General features: G+C 52.2%; 1 long non-coding RNA gene across 1 annotated transcript; it reads left to right on the top strand.

The window, feature by feature from the left end:
• Positions 1-1090: 1090 nt before the first annotated feature.
• LOC139234735 (uncharacterized) lies at positions 1091-6727 on the top strand. Its single transcript, XR_011588333.1, has 3 exons — positions 1091-1137; positions 2150-2188; positions 6501-6727. It is a non-coding gene; the product is annotated as an uncharacterized lncRNA (long non-coding RNA).
• The last annotated feature ends 624 nt before the right edge of the window (positions 6728-7351 follow it).

Below are 7351 nucleotides of genomic sequence, written 5' to 3'. Positions count from 1 at the left end.
GAGGGAGGGAGGGAGAGAGAGAGAGAGAGAGAGAGAGGGGGAGGAGGGAGGGAGAGAGAGAGGGGGGGAGGAGAGAGGGGGGAGGGAGAGAGAGGGGGGAGGAGAAAGAGAGTGGGAGGGGGGAGGGAGAGAGAGAGGGAGAGAGAGAGAGAGAGAGAGAGGGAGGAGAGAGAGGGAGAGAGGGAGGGAGGGAGAGAGAGAGGGGGAGGGAGGGAGAGAGGGGGGGAGGGAGGGCGGGAGGGGGAGAGGGGGGGAGGGAGGGAGGGAGAGAGAGGAGGGAGAGGGAGGGAGAGAGAGGAGGGAGAGGGAGGGAGAGAGAGAGAGAGGGAGAGAGAGGGGGGGGGGGGGGGGGGGGAGAGAGCGGGGGGGGGCGGGGAGAGAGCGGCGGGGGCGGTCGGGTTGGCGAAAGGAGCGCGGGTCGGGTCGGGTCAGTCGGGGGTGGGGGGGAGCGGGTCAGGGGAGCGGGGGTCGGGTCGGGGCGGGCGGAGCGGGTGTCGGGTCGGGAGGCGGGTGAAGCGGGTGTCGGGTCGGGAGGGGGGAAGCGGGTGTCGGGTCGGGGGGGGAGGGGAGCGGGTGTCGGGTCGGGAGGGGTGAAGCGGGTGTCGGGTCGGGAGGGGGGAAGCGGCTGTCGGGTCGGGGGGGGAGGGGAGCGGGTGTCGGGTCGGGGGGAGGGGAGCGGGTGTCGGGTCGGGAGGCGGGTGAAGCGGGTGTCGGGTCGGGAGGGGGGAAGCGGCTGTCGGGTCGGGGGGGGAGGGGAGCGGGGGTCGGGTCGGGGCGGGCGGAGCGGGTGTCGGGTCGGGAGGCGGGTGAAGCGGGTGTCGGGTCGGGAGGGGGGAAGCGGCTGTCGGGTCGGCGGGGGGGGGAAGCGGGTGTCGTGTCTTGTCGGGGGGGGGGGGGGGTTGCAGGAGCTGGCCGTGGGAGGAGCCTTATCCACGCAGCCCCAGTGAGGCCATTCAGCCAGGGCTAGGGGCTGCGTGCTTTGGGCCCCTCCCACACAGTTCGGCGCCTGGAGCTACTGCACTTGCGTGCCGACTGTAGCGCGCATGTGCAGAGGTCCCGGCACTGTTTTCAGCGCGGGACCTGGCTCCGCCCCCCCCCCCACAGCTCGTGCTGGCTGCGCCGAGGGCCAGAGCACCTGTAAGTAGGTGGAGAATACCGAGGATTTTTTTAGGCGCGAAAAACGGGCGCCCAGCTCGGAGGAGCGCCCGTTTTTTTTCTTGTGGAAACTTGGGCCCATACACTTACATATTGCATGGAGACCATGGAACTGTACAAAATGTACGTCAGCCGAAGAACGTTTGCGCTGCAGCAAATGCATCAGCCACTGTTACTTACGTCACACAACGATCTAGGCTGACACTCCAGTGCAGTGCTGAGGGAGTGCTGCACTGTCGGAGGTGCTGTCTTTTGGATGAGACGTTAAACCGAGGCCCTGTCTGCTCTCTCAAGTAAAAGATCTCATGGTATTATTTCGAAGAAGAGCAGCGGAATTCTCCCCGGTGTCCTGGGGCCACTATTTATCCCTCAATCAAAATCACTAAACAGATTATCTGGTCATTATCACATTGCTGTTTGTGGGAGCTTGCTGTGTGCAAATTAGCTGCCGCATTTCCCACATTACAACAGTGACTATACTTCAGAAAAAGTATTTCTTTGATTGTAAAATGCTTTGGGACGTCCTGAGGTTGTGAAAGGCACTACAGAAACAACAACAGCTTGTATTTATATAGCACCTTTAACATAGTAAAACGTCCCAACGCGCTTCACAGCAGTGTTATAAGACAAAAAATTTGACATCGAGCCGCATATGAAATTAGGGCAGACTTGGTCAAAGAGGTAGGTTTTAAGGAGCGTCTTAAAGGAGGAAAGAGAGGTAGAGAGGTTTAGGGAGGGAGTTCCAGAGCTTGGGGCCCAGGCAGCTGAAGGCACAGCCACCGATGGTTGAGCGATTATAATCAGGGACGCTCAAGAGGGCAGAATTTGAGGAGCGCAGATATCTCGGGGAGTTGTGGGGCTGGAGGAGATTAGAGAAATATAAGTCTTCCTTTTTTTATCTACGTAAAACTTATGTAGTCCATGTTTTAGTGTCAGTAATGTCATTATGTTGTATTTACAAACCTTGTAACATTCTCACGTACCATTTCTTCAGGACAGCATATTTTGAAGAAGAGCAGCAGAGTTTTGTGAGGTGAGGCTCGTGGTACAGAATCTTGTTCAACTGAAGCACGGGTCAGAGAACTGGAGACTCCAGACTGGCCTCCGCACCCAATTCTCCATCAAGGGTCTGTGCAGAGAATGGAGTCTCAGAAGATTCACCCTACCTCCTCAGATCCCTTTCATTGTGTTGGTGTAAGCTCCAAAATATGTTCTTTACGGTTCATCAAAAAGCGCATTGGTGTCTGGGAAAACGAACAATTTTGCCTCATTGATTGTCGTGTGATCTGTGGGGCGGTTACACTGTAACAAACAAGGGAGAACCGACATCTCATTTCAGCAACGCAGCTTGGTCTGTTCTTAACTGAACGCGTTGACATCTGACATTCGCTTCCCGCCATCACTCATCAGCCAAACTGTGATGCTTCACAAAGTTTCTCTTAACTTTCTTAGAATCATAGGATGATACAGCACAGAAGGAGGCCATTCGGCCCATCGTGCCTGTGCCGGCTCTTTGAAAGAGTCCCACTCCTCTGCTCTTTCCCAGAGCCCTGCAAATCTTTCCTTTTCAAATATCGATCCAATTCCCTTTTGAAAGTTACTATTGAATCTGCTTCCACCACCCTTTCAGGAAGCACGTTGCAGATCACAACTCACTGCACAAAAAAATGTTTCCCCCTGTCATTTCTGAACCAAGTCGTGGTCATTAATATATATTAAAAAGAGCAGTGGGGGTGGGGGCACCACTGATTTATGAATATTAATTCATAAATAATGCAGTATATTTTCAAGGACACCGTGAAACATGTAGGAGGGGACCAGTTAGCAGGGCTCCGATGCCCAAGGCTCCCAGGTTCCTGATACCATAGAAGGGATCTAATATATCCAAACAATATCAATATAGCTGATCCTATTTACTCCAGTCTGTCATGTAGACTCATTATACTGTCTCCTCTTGCTCAGCAGACTTTTAAAGCCCAAATGCGCATTATCTAACCTGTAATTCATTGTGTGTCTCCTTCCCTAATCAGTTTGACTTTAACCCTTCAACCCAGATTTCTCAATTGTTTTTTTAAAAATCTTCACTCAGAGGGTTGTGAATCTTTGGAACTCTCCGCCCCAGAGGGCTGTGGATGCTGAGTCTCTGAATATATTCAAGGCCGAGATCGCTAGATTTTCGGAGTCTAGGGGAATCAAGGAATGTAGAGATCGGGCGGGAAAGTAGAGTTGTGGTAGAAGGTCAGCCATGATCTTATTGAATCTCCTGCTCCTAATTCTTATCTTCTTATCTTCTTATCCCCATCCACTCCCAGGCCCTGTCTGTTCGATTGTTTACCTTCTCCCTCTCTCCCACACAATCTTCTGGATTACTATTTTATTAGCAGAAGCTGAAAAATCTTTAGTGAAGGACTTTGATAAGTTTGAAAACAATGTGGGTTTGAAGTGAGAGACAGTTTCATCACTTGTGGAAATCTTACGCAATGTTCACTTCATTCATTCACTTCATTTCTGGCCCCCGAGGCCCGCCCCCCTGTAAATGAGGAAGTGACTCCAAGCCCGAGTATTAAAACCCTGAAGATTGCAAAAGAAAAGAAAGAACAAGGGAGATGAGGATTCCACAGTCTCAAAACCCAGGAAAGGATGAGTTAGAGTGAGGATGGGAGGAGAGTGTGCAGGATTTCATATCTAGAGTTTGGGAGCAAAAAGAGAGGACATTTTAGGGGAGCACTTACCACAAAATTAGCAATTAAAATAAGTACACAAGAAATAGGAGCAGGAGTCGGCCATTCGGCCCCTTGAGCCTGCTCCGCCATTCAATAAGATCATGGCTGATCTTCAACCTCAACTCCACCTTCCCGCCCGATCCCCATATCTCTTGGTTCCCTTCGTGCCCAAAAACCTATCGATCTCCGCCTTGAATATACTCAAAGACTGAGCATCCACAGCCCTCTGGGGCAGAAAATTCCAAAGATTCACAACCTTTTGAGTGAAGAAGTTTCTCCTCGTCTCAGTCCTAAATGGCCGACCCCTTATTCTGAGACTGTGACCCCCCCCCCCCTGGATCTAGACTCCCCAGTCAGGGAAAACATCCTCCCTGCATCTACTCTGTCAAAGGCGAGAGAGAGAGAGATTAGGGTAGAGAGATTGGAGGATAAAGGTGAGCAAGGGATCACCAATCAGATAAAAAGTTTATTTTTTCTATTCTGTTGTAGTGAGAGGAAGATGGAAGAACCTCCCAAATATGGAAGCAATATTCAATGGTCAGACCTTGTAGGGATAAGGCGGTCTAAATTCCCCACCGCCCAAACCGAAGCGCACCTACCGTTTTCGATCTGTTCAGGCCAGCCCATTACCTGAGATGGCAATGGCAGAAGTTAGAAAAAGATGAGTCTTGATAGGGTGCGAATGGCACCAACATCCCCAGCATTGAAGCACTGACCACACTCGGCCAGCTCCGTTGGGCGGGCCACATTGTCCGCATGCCTGACACAAGACTCCCGATGCAAGCGCTCTACTCGGAACTCCTACACTGAAAGCGGGCCCCAGGTGGGCAGAGGAACCGTTTCAAGGACACCCTCAAAGCCTCCTTGATAAAGTGCAACATCCCCACCGACACCTGGGAGTCCCTGGCCAAAGACCACTCTAAGTGGAGGAAGTGCATCCGGGAGGGCGCTGAGCACCTCGAGTCTCGTCGCCGAGAGCATGCAGAAAACAAACGCAGGCAGCGGAAGGAGCGTGCGGCAAACCAGTCCCACCCTCCCTTTCCTTCAACGACTATCTGCCCCACCTGTGACAGAGACTGTAATTCCCGTATTGGACTGTACAGTCACCTGCGAACTCACTTTTAGAGTGGAAGTAAGTCGATTTTGAGGGACTGCCTATGATGATGATGAATTACCAGCTGCCATGAGAGAAAAAAATTTACATAATTGGTGGGGGGTGGCAGGGAGGGGGGGGGGGGTTAAAAAAAGCAGGAAAGTGAGCAAAATATGGGCAGAGGTTATGATCTGAAATTGTTGAACACGATGTTGAATCCAGAAGGCTGTAAAGTGCCTAAACGAAAGATGAGGTGCTGTTCCTCGAGCTTGTGTTGAGCTTCATTGGAACAGTGTCGGAGGCCAAGGACGGAGAGGCCAGAGTGGGAGTGGAGTGGTGAATTAAAGTGACAGGCGACCGGAAGCTCAGGGCCATGCTTACGGAGATGTTCTGCAAAGCGGTCACCCAATCTGCGCTTGGTCTCCCCAGTGTAGAGGAGACCACATCGTGAGCAGCGAATACAGTATACTAAATTGAAACTTCAGTTACGTGGATAGACTGGAGAAGCTGGGGTTGTTCTCCTTCGAGCAGAGAAGGTTGAGAGAGATTTGATCGAGGTGTTCAAAATCATGAGAGGTCTGAACAGAGTAGATAGAGAGAAACTGTTCCAATTGGCGGAAGAGTTGAGAACCAGAGGACACAGATTTAAGGCGATTGGCAGAAGAACCAAAGGCGACATGAGGAAAAACTTTTTTACGCAGCGAGTGGTTAGGATCTGGAATGCGCTGCCTGAGAGGGTGGTGGAGGCAGATTCAATCGTCGCTTTCAAAAGGGAGCTGGATAAATACCCGAAGGAAAAAAAAAATCGCAGGACTACAGGGAAAGGGCGGGGGAGTGGGACTGGCTGAGGGGCTCCTGCCTGTGCTGTAACCATTCTGTGATTCCATTAAGTGCTTTTGAAGTTGTAATGTAGGCATGAGTGAGATCTGTGAACCCAGCATAGGCCCGGGACCATTCCGAATTCTACACTGAGGGTGGTGGGGGGGTGTTGGAGGGTGGGGGGGGGTGCTGGAGGGAGGGGGGCGGTTCTGGAGGGTGCGAGGGGAGGTGGGGGGTGCTGGAGGGTGGTGGTGTGGGGGGGTGGGGGGGTTCTGGAGCGTGGGGCGGGGTGTTGGAGGGTGGAGGGGTGCTGGAGGGTGCGGGGGGTGTGGGTGGATGTGCTGGAGGGTGGGAGGGGGTGCTGGAGGGTGGGGGTGTGGGAGGGTGGGCGGGTTCAGGAAGGTGGGGGTGTTGGAGGGTGCGGGGTGGGGTGGGGGGGTGCTGGAGGGTGCAGGGGGGTGCTGGAGGGTGGAGGGGTTCTGGACGGTGGAGGTGTGGGAGGGTGGGGGGTGCTGGAGCGTGGGGCGGGGTGTTGGAGGGTGGGGGGGGGGGTTGCGGTGGGGCGGGGTGCGGGGCGGGGCTGAGCTTTTTACCAGGGGTATGCTGCATATTTGATTCATATTTTTGTGACCTTTTTTCAACTCCCAAGTAATGAATTCCTTTCATTTGAAAGTAATATAATTGATTTATTCTCATGTTCTGCTCAATAGTTACAGGCTCACACAACATGACCTTGCAACGCTGCAATGCAATCTTGGTGAGGGAGGAGGGAGGATTCTCATTGGATGGCAGCGACATGCACCAGTGGGTGAATGCTCGGGTAAGGTGATGTCAGGAACGCTGTCACTTCTTCATCAGTGCAAGATTAATGGCACTCACTCATGCTGCCTACAGATACAGGGAGCAGTTCTCCCAGCCTGTGCACGCCGTGTGCTCAAGACTGATGTGATTGTGCCGTAAAAGATCAATAAATAATAAGCAGATATGTTCAATTATTTAAGGGGAAATCAACTGCCATGATTATTTTAAAACATTCTGCATTTCTTTCACATTAGCAGCATCAAATGACTTGTGCCTTAAAAGCTTCAGAGGAGACTGGAGGACTAATGCATCATAGAAACATAGAAAATAGGTGCAGGAGTAGGCCATTCGGCTCTTTGAACCTGCACCACCATTCAATAAGATCATGGCTGATCATTCCCTCAGTACCCCTTTCCTGCTTTCTCTCCATACCCCTTGATCCCCTTAGCCGTAAGAGCCATATCTAACTCCCTCTTGAATATATCCAATGAACTGGCGGCAGGGAATTCCACAGGTTAACAACTCTCTGAGTGAAGAAGTTTCTCCTCATCTCAGTCCTAAATGGCCTACCCCTTATTCTAAGACTATGTCCCCTGGTTCTGGACTTCCCCAACATCGGGAACATTCTTCCCGCATCTAACCTATCCAGTCCCGTCAGAATCTTATACGTTTCTCATCCTTCTAAACTCCAGTGAATAAAGGCCCAGTTGATTCAGTCTCTCCTCATATGACAGTCCGGCCATCCCTGGAATTAGTCTGG

Source organism: Pristiophorus japonicus, chromosome 22 (assembly GCF_044704955.1).
Source record: "Pristiophorus japonicus isolate sPriJap1 chromosome 22, sPriJap1.hap1, whole genome shotgun sequence".
Lineage (NCBI taxonomy): Eukaryota > Metazoa > Chordata > Chondrichthyes > Pristiophoridae > Pristiophorus > Pristiophorus japonicus.
Note: the sequence above shows the minus strand (reverse complement) of the source record. Positions and strands in the feature narration are given on the sequence as shown.